We start from the raw sequence: 13,201 nt of genomic DNA, 5'->3' as shown, positions 1-13,201 counted from the left end.
TTCGGCTTTTAGGTGTTTTGACAGATGCCAGCATATCAGGAGAGAGTGCTTCTTTCCCTGTGTGCTTTAATCAACTGGTTAGAGTACTTACTTCTCTCTTCCTGGCATGGTTTTGAACTTGGGTCTCCCATATAGCAAAGCATCTTAGCCACTGGGTCCAGGAATGGGATTTTCTTCTCTCCTCCTCACAGCTCTACTTCTGCATTAAGTAAACAGTGATTGGAGCAAGAACTTGAACGTGAGTCTCCCACACTCTAAGTGAGTGCTCTAACCTGTCTTGTCATTGAGTCATTTTTGACCTCTTTCCCTGGCCAAAAGACTATCCATTGTCATTTATATTGAGAATACATCTCTTCCCCCATTAGTGAATAATTTGCTTGCTTTTGTCAAAATACCTGCAAATCGAAATATCGCATTTCAACATTATTGAGACCTTTTAACTTGACATTTTTCACTTTGGTAATGGTGCATTTTGACTCACTTTTTACTTTTTGACACACCCCATTTTTTTTAACAATGTAGTTTTCTGTTTGACCAGAAACACTTTTCACTCTTTATTTAGATATTGCCAACCATGATGGCCTGTCCACTGAAACATTCAGGACCATGTGCTATCTCCACCTCAGTGAAAACCTTCAGTTTTGTGTTATGCGTTTTGCAGCCAGAACAATAAAATGAGCAGAGCAGACAGTTATGTGTCCATCAGCTCCCTCTGCATCTGTCTCCTTTTATGCTGGCTCCAGAAATAGAACACCAGCAAGCTGGAAAAACTTAGCTCTAAAAGCACAAAAGGAGTAACAATCGAAATTCACGGTCCCCTATAAAAAGGCAGCAAAGAGAGATAACAGTGTTTTTACTGGAATCTGGATTGGGTGTGACACCCAGGTATCAAAATAATAGAAATCATAGAAATACTTAAGAATTCTTCAAAAGCTGCCAGGAGTCAGGGCTTGTCTTGGAACAACCAGCTTTATTCATATAGCTGGCATGCAGCAAGCTGCCTGATTAGCCACACACACTGATTGGCTGGAGAGACCTGCAGGCTGACTCTTAAGCCAGCAGCAGCTTGTTGGCTTTTCAACGCGCATGTCCGCTCCTCTGTTACCTTGTTTCTGCTCCTCCTTTCCAGCCTTGCCTCTGCCCTGCCCATACCTGGAACTCCTCCTTGCCTGTTACCTAGCTTGCTCCAGTTCCTGACGGCCGCTCAACACTTGATACCCAGTTTCTGCTTTGCCTCTGGCTGCTGATTAATTACGGATCTGACCCTGGCCACCTGCTTTGCTGCCTGCTCTCACTACTATTCTAGACTGTCTTCATCGTGGTAGCTGGACAGAGGGTTTACCACACACGGCACTTTCAAACTCAGTAGCCACTGCCTCTTATTACAGTGTCTCTGCAGTTAGTTTGGGTATTTCTATTGTCTAGCTTGCTGCAGACAGACAGGTATGTCGACTGTCATGCAGGAGACTGATAGAAAGCAACTATGCAGAGTTTTGTAGCTTTATCCAAATGATTCATGTAAAAAAACATTCAGTCTGCATTCAGAAGACATAATTTGAGCAATTTTTTTTAAAAAATGTACTGAGGCAATGCACCTTTCCCTGTGCCGTTCTGCCATTATTGTGGTCTGCTGGGGTGCTTGAGTGGGGACCCCCTCTTTATAAGTGAACCAGTATTATCTGTGAGGCCTCAGAGAATCTGGAACTTGCTGTCCCCCTCCTTCTCTCCTTTAGTCCAAAACCTCTTGAGTGTGGTGACTTCAGGGGTGCTGCAAAACATACCTTTCTGATAAGGCCTCTAAGGAGGCTGCGCATAAGTGCCGTAGATGACAAAGGGCATAGGTAGCATGCTGGCTGGGTGATTTGGTGTAGAACTGATTTTAATGCTCCTGAAATTTAATTAAATTATGTGAATGATTATGTTGGATTGGTATCTTTATTGTTTTATATATATATTTTTTCTAAACATGTCAGACCTGAAACAAGAAATTAATGCTTCCCTGCTGTTCGACTGTAATCCAGAAACTTTCCCTTCCATGTAGTCACTGCTGGTGGATCATTTCAGAGAGTTTCAGAATCTTGGCTTTGTTAGCTGATCACGCTAAGTTGTTCCATGACAGACATTTCTAAAGGCTTTGGTTTAGCATACTGATTCATATTCCTGCATGGAAAAAATAGATAGTGGAGCTATACTAATACATATATTCACTAACTGTAGCTTTCTTTACATTGGGGAAAGAGTTGTGTTTAAATACCAAAAACCTAAAAAAAATATTGTGAAAAATTACAAAAGTCATTTTTCTGAACATGCCAATCCAGCCTTGTGAAGTATGTTTTCAGATGAAGAGGTTATAGGAAAAAAAGACCTTCCACCCAACAGTGAGAGTCGGAGTTATACTAGCTTAAATTAATGATAGCTTGTTTTATTAGTGTGCTGCACGCCCTGGGAGGGGGCGTTTCATGTGCTGCTCCAGTCCCCAGCACAACCTCACAACTCCCATTGAGGGTGTGGCAGGCTGGGAGCCTGTCTGAGGCTACGTCTAGACTGCATCCCTCTGCCAAGAGAGGGATGTAGTCTAGACACAGCCTGAGTGTCCTGCTGGGCTGCTGGCCAGGAACCACTTAGGTAAACACTTCTTGGCTAGAGCCTGAACCTGGTACCTCAGCCCCTCTCTGCCCCAAACTCTCTGTTCCCCCTCCTATACTTCTGCCCCATGAAACCCTGACCCTCTGCACCCCCACTGCTACACCATTACCTTCTCCCAGACCCTGTACCTTAATCTCTTGCCCTAGGTTACAATCTAAACCTCTGCACTCTCTTGTGCGCTCCTTCCCCTAGGTCACAATCCACACAATCCTAGATCCTGCACCACACCTTACACCCCTCCTCCAGGTCAGAATCCGCTTCTGCCCCCTACCCTTATTCCTTTCTGAACCTTGATGCCCTCCTGCACCCCAATCCCTTGCCCCAGGTCACAACCCCCTCCTTCACCCAAACTCCCTCTCATACCTCACACTTGCTCCTGCACCCCCAATTCCCTACCCCAAGGTCCTTTTTGCACCCAATCTCCAACCCAGATGCTGCATCTTCTCCATTAATATCATGAATGTGGTCTTTGAACACTTACCAAATTCTTGAAGGGGCCCCCATTAAAAATTATTGCCCACCCCCTGCCTTACAGTATAAGTACCATAGTAGCTACAACATATTTTCATTCATCATCTGTTTGTTCAAATAACCCAGCTATACCACCAATCCAACAGCACTTGTTCTCTAACCCTCACTGGTGAATATTTATTGCCAACAAATAGAGGTGCTCCAAACCTCTTGGGGATCTGTCAACAAATAAGAAATTGTGAGTAGTTTTACCCTTTGGTCCCCATGAGTATCTGTTCATGTCCTTTCCAATTTTCCCTCTCCTGATAAGATGCTGCAGTGCTTAGCTGCTGATTTTCCCTTTAGAACTGTTACATGTGGGGCTGGGGAGAAAATGGGTGGTGTATTTGAGTTTAGTTTAGTCTTAGCACAATTCAGATAGGAATGGCATATGGATAAAAAAATCAGGGTTTAATGCCAGGGCGAATTGATATGATCTCCTTTGAAATACTACTTGAACCGGGGTAGGAGGCTATAATCCCAAACACAAAGCCCGACCTTTTGCTCTCTATCTTTAGTCCCTCTAGTAGACTGTAATTGAGCTTCCTTTCATCATGTGGCAAGTCTCCTTGAGCTATACTGTTGCCTGGAAGTGCCTTTACAGGCAGTAACGTGCCCTTGAGTAGAAGCAGCATGGCCATCGGTTGCAGACATAGGCCACTGAGCTGTATGATTAGACCTAGTGTAGCAGACAACAGAATAACTTGTAAAAGTTGGTTTGTACACATGTACTCGATTTCTCAGTCCCAGTTTCTGATTAAGACGATGCATTTGTACTTCGGACTTTGATAGATCAGGAAAGAGATTTTGATTTCTGTGCCTGCATACTACATGTGTATTGATAAATGCAGGAAAGTCTTGTGATCCATTTGCATTGAACTCATAAAGCAGAATTAGATATTCATGGCAGGAAATCCATATGAAATTTACACAGTAGCCCAAAGCGATGCTTCGTAGGTTGAACTGCAGAAGACCCCTATATCCATTGTCTTAGATTTCTGTCCAGAAATACATTTCTTGTTTTGCCCAACTCTCTCCAGGACAATGCAAGTTATATGAAGCCTGTTATTTCTTTTCAGCTAGTTATTCAGACACTTCAAATTAAACACACTGGATTAGATAAAACAGTAAAACAAGTTTATTAACCACAAAAAGAGATCTGAAGTGAGTACATGTAAGAAAGCAGGGCTACTTAACTTTGGAAGCCCCAGAGGCCACAATGATACTCAGAGCACAGGCCAAGGACCGCAACTTACGTGTGGTTGCATATACATGCAAATAATTCAGATAGATTCTTTCCCACTGATGGTCATGAATACAAAGATAAACACAAGACTATACAACATGCAGGCCCCATTTATGTCAGTTCTGCTGTTATTAATAAAATACAAGATGTACTCGATTTCCACCCATGTCAGCACTTTTAATCAGCAATGACAGTCCAGGAATTTAACTACTAAAATGCATATCAACAAAAGACCATTATATTGCTGTTGTGGAATGTGTTCCCAGTGGAGGCCATGTTCAAAGGATCCCACCCATAGGCCACGTGTTGAGCCCTCGTAAACCCAAACCATACCATAGGCCACAAATAAACGGGCTGTGGCTGCATGTAGCCTGCGCGCCGCATATTGAGTAGCTTTGTACTAAAGCATAGAGGTCAGAAATGGTTATAAGACAAATAAAGATAAATCACTTTCTAGCACCTAACAACAAAATAAGGTATAAATTCAAAGCTCTCTCACCCCATGCTTTGGGCAGTCTTATTGACCAAACTCCTTAGGTCAGGAACCCCTCTGCCAAAGTCTTATGAATGCTTTCTTTGTCACTTCAAGTGCAATGAATGAGCAAGGAGAGAGCAAGGGGTGTCAGCCCCTTCTTTTTACAGTCCTGTCCCCCTTTGAGAACCATTCCCAACTGGTGACAGGCTGTGTTTATAGAAAGGAACTCCATGCTGTTTCTTTGCTAAAATGTAGATTGTTTTTTTTTTTGCCCCTGCCCTTTTTCTGTCAAACAACATCTACTTAGTAGGAAATGCAGCTTTGCTTGCATCTGGTTGAGGTGTCAATTTGCCTTTTTGTGTCTGATGAACCAGTTTGATTACTCCACAGGCTTCTGTAGAAAACGAACGTTTAGTCATGATCTCAGCATATATTTAAAACTTCATAAATAATGTTGCAACATGCATGTTGCCATGATATTACTGACCAGCAAATTCTGAGTTTTTAAAATGATACCTCATAAGGCATACCTTGTACAAACAGATTACTACAGAGATGTGTATGTGGAGAAACACAGGGCTATATTCTGTCTCACTTGGTTTCTGGTCTTCCATGTACGCACACCACCTTACATCTGCACATTCTAGTCTGTTACAACTGTTCTGTAACCTCCACAGTTACCTTGAAAATCCCTTTTAGTTCAGACAAACTCAGTTTACATTATTCCTTTGATTCTTTTCAACAGGTTCATCAATCATGCTTACAGGTTCAAATGAGTTATATTAAGGCTCTACACATGCCTAATGTGATCTAGATTATTTCCAGAAACCTGAGTAGACAAACTGAGCTCAGTGTTCATTCCCTTAATAGAAGAGCTGTATCTTCTCTCCAATCACCTTGTTCCTAAGGTCTTATTAAGGTTTCATGCAAGAGCAGCTCTTGCCTTCTCTCCTTCCCCCTCCCCTGCCATCTTCACTGTAGAAAGAGGTTTGTGAATTTCTGTGTGATTATCTTTGAAGAGCTTTCTGTGTGGTGCTACTCCTCAAGCTGTCATGAGCTGAAACACATATCAGAAGGGAAAGATCCATAAAGATCTCCAAGAGATCATCTATGGCCTTTTTTTTTTACTTCAGTGATATATATGACAGGGCTTTTCCACGTACTTCTTGCAAACGGATGCATTTTTTTTTCCGATGAAAGACAATACAATATTAGAATACCTGTTTTCTCTTTTGTGTAATATTGCAAAGATGGTGGGAGCCAGAGTGTAACCCATGTGGCAGTCAGGCTGCAGTTATACACACTAGGGATGTAAAATTCCAGTTAATCAGTTAACTGGTTAAATATTAAGCTAACTGACTAAACAGGGGTGGAATGTGTGTGTGGGTGGAGGGGGGGGAGGCTGGACGTACCATGGTCGGGAGCTGGAGCACCTCTGCCCGCAGCAGGCTCTGCAGGGCTGGGACAGCCCTCTTTCCACGGCAGATAGGTCTAGCCCACAGGTCAACTATAACTGGTAAGCATCACCTGGTAAAGATCATGCTTACCCGTTAACTGGTTAACCATTCACAGCCCTAATACACACTAAGGGTATGTCTACACTACAGAGTTAGTTCGAACTAACGGACGTTAGTTCGAACTAACTTTCATAGGCGCTACACTAGCGCTCCGCTAGTTCGAACTTAATTCGAACTAGCGGAGCGCTTAGTTTGAACTAGGAAAACCTCATTTTACGAGGATTAAGCCTAGTTCGAACTAGCTAGTTCGAATTAAGGGGTGTGTAGCCCCTTAATTCGAACTAGTGGGAGGCTAGCCCTCCCCAAGTTTCCCTGGTGGCCACTCTGGCCAACACCAGGGAAACTCTTCTGCCCCCCTCCCGGCCCCGGACCCCTTAAAGGGCACAGGCTGGCTATGGTGCCCGTGCCAGGTGCAAGCCTGCCAGCACCCATCCAGCAGACCCTGCACCTGGCATGGATCGAGCCACCTACCCGATGCCCCCCAGCCCTCCCCCTCTTCCCGGGACCAGGCTGGCGGCTCCCGGCAGCTTGCCCGGGACCGCAAGAGGCGGACACCCGCTTGGTCTAGAGTGGACATCGTGGACCTCGTCCACGATCTCTGCACTAGGCACAGGAAAGTGGCCGTCTAGGGCAGGAGAGCTGCCAGCCTGGCCACCCAGGAGCAGGTGTGCATGAAAATCAAGGGGGTCCACTGAGACCCCCGACCCTGAGCCCTGAGCCCTGAGCTTACAATGGCCATCCTGGGTCAGACCAAAGGTCCATCTAGCCCAGTAGCCTGTCTGCCGACAGCGGCCAACCCTAGGGACCCTGGAGGGGATGGACCAAAGACAGTGACCAAGCCATTTGTCTCGTGCCATCCCTCTCCAGCCTTCCACAAACCTTGGGCAGGGACACCACTCCTACCCCCTGGCTAATACCACTCCATGGACCCAACCTCCATGAATTTATCTCACTTCTCTTTAAGCTCTGTTCTAGTTCTAGCCTTCACAGCCTCCTGCAGTAAGGAGTTCCACAGGTTGACTCTTTGCTTTGTGAAGAACAACTTTCTGTTACCAGTTTGAAGCCTGCTACCCATTCCTTTCCTTTGGTGTCCTCTAGTCCTTCTTTATGGGAACTAATGAAGAACTTTTCTGTATGCACCCTCTCCACCCAACTCCTGCTTTTAGAGACCTCTATCCTGTCCCCCCTCCGTCTCCTCTTTTCTAAGCTGAAAAGTCCCAGTCTCTTTAGCCTCTCTTCATATGGGACCTGTTCCCAACCCCTGATCATTGTAGTTGCCCTCCCCTCTCCCACCCTCTCTCTTCCCCTCTCCCACCTCCTTTTCCCAGTCTCTCCCAGTTTTGTTCAATAAAGACAGATTCCATTTTTGAACACAATTGTCCTTTATTTTATACATCAAGAAAAGGGGCTAGGGAAGGGTAAGTGGAAGGAGGTGAGGGAGGAATGGGGTACGAGCCCCCGATGGGGAGGACTGGGCTAGCTCTTCGGGCTTCTGGGGGTGGAAGCTCTCCTGCAGCCCCCCCGATTGCCCCCTCTCCCCAGATGGCAGCCTGCGGCAAGTGCAGCCGGTCTGATGGCCGAGTGCTGTGATGTGCCCAGTGTGGGTAGTCCGGGCACTCCAAGCCAGGACTGCTTTGCAAGCGGGGAACCCTGAGAACTGTCTGTCCAGGGTGGGGGTCGGGACCCTTTAAGCGCAGCCCTCGGCTAGCCTGAAACAGCATCTCCACTCTCTAAGTCCTCCTCTGATGCCCTGCTGGCACTGCTTCCGGCCATCCTTAACCCCGGTTCAGGGTCCACTTACTGTGGACATGCTAGTTCGAATTAGCAAAACGCTAATTTGAACTAGTTTTTAGTTCTAGACGCGTTAGTTCGTAATTAGCTTAGTTCGAATTAACTAATAAGCCAAAAAATAGAGCAAGAATAAATGTGACAAGCGTGCTTTCCTGTTGTTCCAGAATTTGTGTTATTTATTGTTCATGAATTTTAAAAAAGCCTCTAAAGCAACTAGAAAATACTGGCACTGTTTTATAGTTTGCCTAAAGACCAGGATTCAGGGAAGATGAACTAATTTCCCATTTCGATAAGCTCTAGTATTTGAAGTCTTTGTCAGTACAAGTATCTCTGTAATATATACAGGCAGTCCCCGAGTTACGCGGATCCGACTTACGTCGGATCCGCAGTTACGAACGGGGCACTTCCTCTCCCTGGTCTCGAGCAGACCAGGGAGAGGAAGCAAAGCGGCGGCGGAACGCGCGGCCAGCTGACAGCCCCGACGCGTCTGGGCTGTCAGCTGGCTGCGCGTTCTGCCGCTCTGCTCTGCTCTGCTCCCCCTCCCCCTGGTCTGCAGACCAGGGGGAGGGGGAGCAGAGCGGAGCACGCGGCCAGCTGACAGCCCAGACGCGTCTGGGCTGTCAGCTGGCCACGCGTTCCGCCGCTCTGCTGTGCTCCGCTCTGCTCCCCCTCCCCCTGATCTGCAGGGGGGGGGGGAGCAGAGCGGAGCACGCGGCCAGCTGACAGCCCAGATGCATCTGGGCTGTCAGCTGGCCGCGCGTTCTGCCGCTCTGCTCTGCTCCGCTCTGCTCCCCCTCCCCCTGGTCTGCAAACCAATGGGGGGGGGGAAGCAGAGCGGAGCACGTGGCCAGCTGACAGCCCAGACGCGTCTGGGCTGTCAGCTGGCCGCGCGTTCCGCCGCTCTGCTCTACTCTGCTCCCCCTCCCCCTGGTCTGCAGACCTGGGGGACGGGGAGCAGAGCAGAGCAAAGCCACGGAGCCCGAGGGCAGCAGGATAGCCACGGCGCGTCTGGGCTGTCCCGCTGCCCCCGTGCTCCGCGGCTTTGCTCCGGATGCCTGTGGTACAGCAGCTGGGGCGCTGCCGGTTGGTCCCGTAGCGCCGCTCTGGGTGCCACTGGACCATCCCAGCAGCACCCCAGCTGCTCTGCCCCAGGTGTCCCCTAGTCAGCAGCTGCTGAAAATGACCAGTGGCTGACTACAGGAAGCCCCTTCCCCGGGCTTCCTGGAATCAGCCACTGATCAGTTTCAGCAGCAGCTGACTTGGGGATGCCTGGGGTTCTTAAGTTGAATCTGTATGTAAGTCAGAACTGGCGTCCAGATTCAGCCACTGTTGAAACTGATCAGTTTCAGCAGCGGCTGAATCTGGACGCCAGTTCCGACTTACATACAGATTCAACTTAAGAACAAACCTACAGTCCCTATCTTGTACGTAACCCGGGGACTGCCTGTATATCCTCTAGACTAGAGGCAGTTCCAAAGCCAACTGAAGTAAAGAGAGAGAATCCCATTGCCTTTTATGGAATTTGGATGAAGGGTTTGGAAACGTCAGTCGTTAGAAAAAATGCAATTGCTAGATATTTACATGAACTGTACATGTATGACCAGCTGCAGAGAACTTCATTTGCTGTAGAGAATATGAAGCCCGAAATAAATTCTTCTTTTGCCTGTTCTCTTGAAATATTTCAAAGTTGCTGATGTATAGTAGACTAGAAGATTTACCCAGCATTGTGCTCGTGTCCTTAACTCAATGTTTGTTTTTTGGAGAATAAAGTGAAAATATACTGGCCTCTTTTAAATCATTGATCTGGGTTTGGGCTAGAAATGAGGGGTTCAATATGAAGGTTCCCTCTGTGAGAGAGGCCTGCCCAGCCCCCTCTCACTGCAACAGATTGGTAGAAGGTGAAAAGCTCCTCTCCATGGTTGTTGTAGTTACAGCAGGCACAGTTGGGGTAGGGTGATGTACCCCATTCCTCCCTCACCGTCTTCCACTTACCCGTCCCTAGCCCCCCTTCCTGATGTTAAAAATAAAGGACACGTGTGTTCAAAAATACAAACTCTCTTTATTTAACAAAACTGGGGGAGGGGAATTAACCTCTGGGGAGACTGGGAAAAAGAGGTGGGCGAGGGGAGGGGGAAACCTGGGAGGAGGGAGCTGGAAGGGGGAAGCCAGGGGAAGAAGGAGGAGGGGAAGTATAAAACTATGGTACGCCCACATCTTCAGTACCGTGTACAGATGTGATCTCCTCACCCCCGAAAAGATATTTTGGCCTTGGAAAAGGTTCCAAAAAGGGCAACTAAAATGATCAGGGGTTTGGAACAGGTCCCATATGAGGAGAGGCTAAAGTGACTGGGACTTTTCAGTTTTGAAAAGAGGAGACTGAGGGGGGATATGATAGAGTTACATAAAATCATGAGTGGTGTGGAAATGGTGCATAAGTAAAAGTTCTTCATTAGTTCCCATAATAGAAGGACTAGAGGACATCAAATGAAATGAATGGGTAGCAGGCTTCAAACTAATAAGCGAAAGTTCTTCTTCACAAAGCAAATACCTGTGGAACTTCTTGCTGCAGGAGGCTGTGAAGTCAACCTGTGGAACTTCTTGCTGCAGGAGGCTGTGAAGGCTAGAACTATAACAGAGTTTAAAGAGAATTTAGATAAAGTCATGGAGGTTGGGTCCATGGAGTGCTATTAGCCGAGGGTAGGAACGGTGTCCCTGGCCTCTGTTTGTGGAAGGCTGGAGGTGGATGGCATGAGACAAATGGCTTGGTCATTGTCTTTGGTCCATCCCCTCCGGGGTAGCTGGTGTTGGCCGCTGTCGGCAGACAGGCTACTGGGCTAGATGGACCTTTGGTCTGACGTTCTTATGTTCTAAGCTTCTAATTAAGTTCGAACTAGCGGTTTGCATGTGTAGCGCCTATGAAAGTTAATTTGAACTAACCGCTGTTAGTTCGAATTAACTTTGTAGTGTAGACATACCCTCACTTTGATCTGTCTCTTTTCACTTGCAACCACTTAAATCCTATTGTTTGTACTTAGTAAACAAAAATATTTTTATATCAGGCACAACATGAATAATTGTTACCAAGGGAACCCAACCAGTGTGTATATCTCTCTTTCTTTCATTGATAATGAGGGTGAACATCCTTATGAGCTTTCTTTGTGTAAAACTTTTACTGAGAAAAAGACAGATTAATTTGGGGATTTCCCCTTTTTGAGCATTAGTTTCCTGGCTGCTGTGCACTAGAACTGTATTCTCAGAGCTGAAGTGGTTCAGTGTCTGCATTGCTCTTCAGGGGGGCAGTAATTCCAACCCGATGCCTGGTCTGGGAGGAGGCCATGGAATCTGGTCCAGCAGGATGGGGAGGGAGGCTGAGAGCAAGAAGGCAGGTATCAATGGCATGATTATCACACCAGGGAACAATGTTTATTGGGTGTTCCTCAGTAAACACATGACCCTGGGGAAGAAGCAAAGGAGCAGTCCTTCCTCTGATCTCTAGAGTGAAGTGTCCTGACAATTCTGCCTGATGCTTATGCTGGCTCTGTGGAAGGATGCTACATCCTAATTCTTTCCCTATCATAATGGCCAGGCATAATCTTTCCCCATATATTTTTAAAATAAAACAAAGTACACAGCAATTATAATGAAATCCAACACCAATACCTCACCACTGACACACAAACCACAATTGCATGCATGTCCTTCAGATGTGTGGTGCATTTATTCTTAGAAAGAAGGACATTCCATGCAGACTGTGAACTATTTTAAGGAAGTCTAGCTGGTGGCTTCAGCCTTTCCCCCTTCATACTTAAATATACAGCAGAGAGTGCTGTCCTGATGCTTGCTCCCCAAAAAATCCTTTGTCTGAGAAAAGCACAGTGATCCTTCCTGCTGTGCGCTCTTCACCACTCAAGACACAATAGGAGCAGAGGAATTTGGGGGAGATGGTTGGGAGATGCCAAGGTAATCTCTACGCCAGATTTTAACACTGAGAGGGAGGAAAACGAAGTAAGAAAGGGTATAGCTGGGGATAGGAGAATGAACATGAGGAAGGGTGGGGTGGATACTAGTCTAATAGGTCATATTGGAGGTATAACGTCTGTGCCAAATTGGGTAAAGAATGTGAATGAGGCCAAACAGCAAAAATTAAGATGTTTGTACACCAATGCGAGGAGCCTAGGTAACAAAAAGGAGGAACTAGAGCTATTGGTCCAGGAAGTGAAGCCAGATGTTATAGGAATAACAGAAACATGGTGGAATACCAGGCATGACTGGAGTACAGGTATTGAAGGGTATGTGTTGTTTAGGAAAGACAGAAATAAGGGTAAAGGTGGTGGAGTCGCATTGTATATCAAAGATGAGGTAGATTGTAAAGAAATAAAAAGTGATGGAATGGAGAAGACAGAGTCTGTTTGGGCAAAAATCACATTGGGGAAGAAAACTATCAGATCCTCCCCTGGGATAGTGCTTGGGGTGTGTTATAGACCACCAGGATCCAATTTGGATATGGATAGAGACCTCTTTAATGTTTTTAATGAAGTAAATACTCATGGAAACTGTGTAATCATGGGAGATTTCAACTTTCCAGATATAGACTGGAGAACAAGTGCTAGTAATAGTAAAAGGGCTCAGATTTTCCTAGATGTGATAGCTGATGAATTCCGTCATCAAGTAGTTGCTGAACCAACAAGGGGGGATGCTATTTTAGATTTGGTTTTGGTGAGTAGCGAGGAATTAATAGATGAAATGGTTGTAGGAGACAACCTTGGCTCGAGTGATCATGAGCTAATTCAGTTTAAATTAAATGGAAGGATAAACAAAAATAAATCTGAGACTAGGGTTTTTGATTTCAAAAGGGCTAACTTTAGTAAATTAAGGAAATTTGTTAGGGAAGTTGATTGGACTAAAGAAATTATGGATCTTAAAGTGGAGGAGGCCTGGAATTATTTTAAGTTAAAGTTGCAGAAGCTGTCAGAAGCCTGTATCCCTAGAAAAGGGAAAAAATTTATAGGCAGGTGT

Source organism: Pelodiscus sinensis, chromosome 7, assembly GCF_052426305.1.
Source record: "Pelodiscus sinensis isolate ZL-2025 chromosome 7, ASM5242630v1, whole genome shotgun sequence".
In the NCBI taxonomy this organism is placed as follows: Eukaryota; Metazoa; Chordata; order Testudines; family Trionychidae; genus Pelodiscus; species Pelodiscus sinensis.
The sequence above is the reverse complement of the archived record's forward strand: the minus strand, read 5'-3'. Positions refer to the sequence as shown.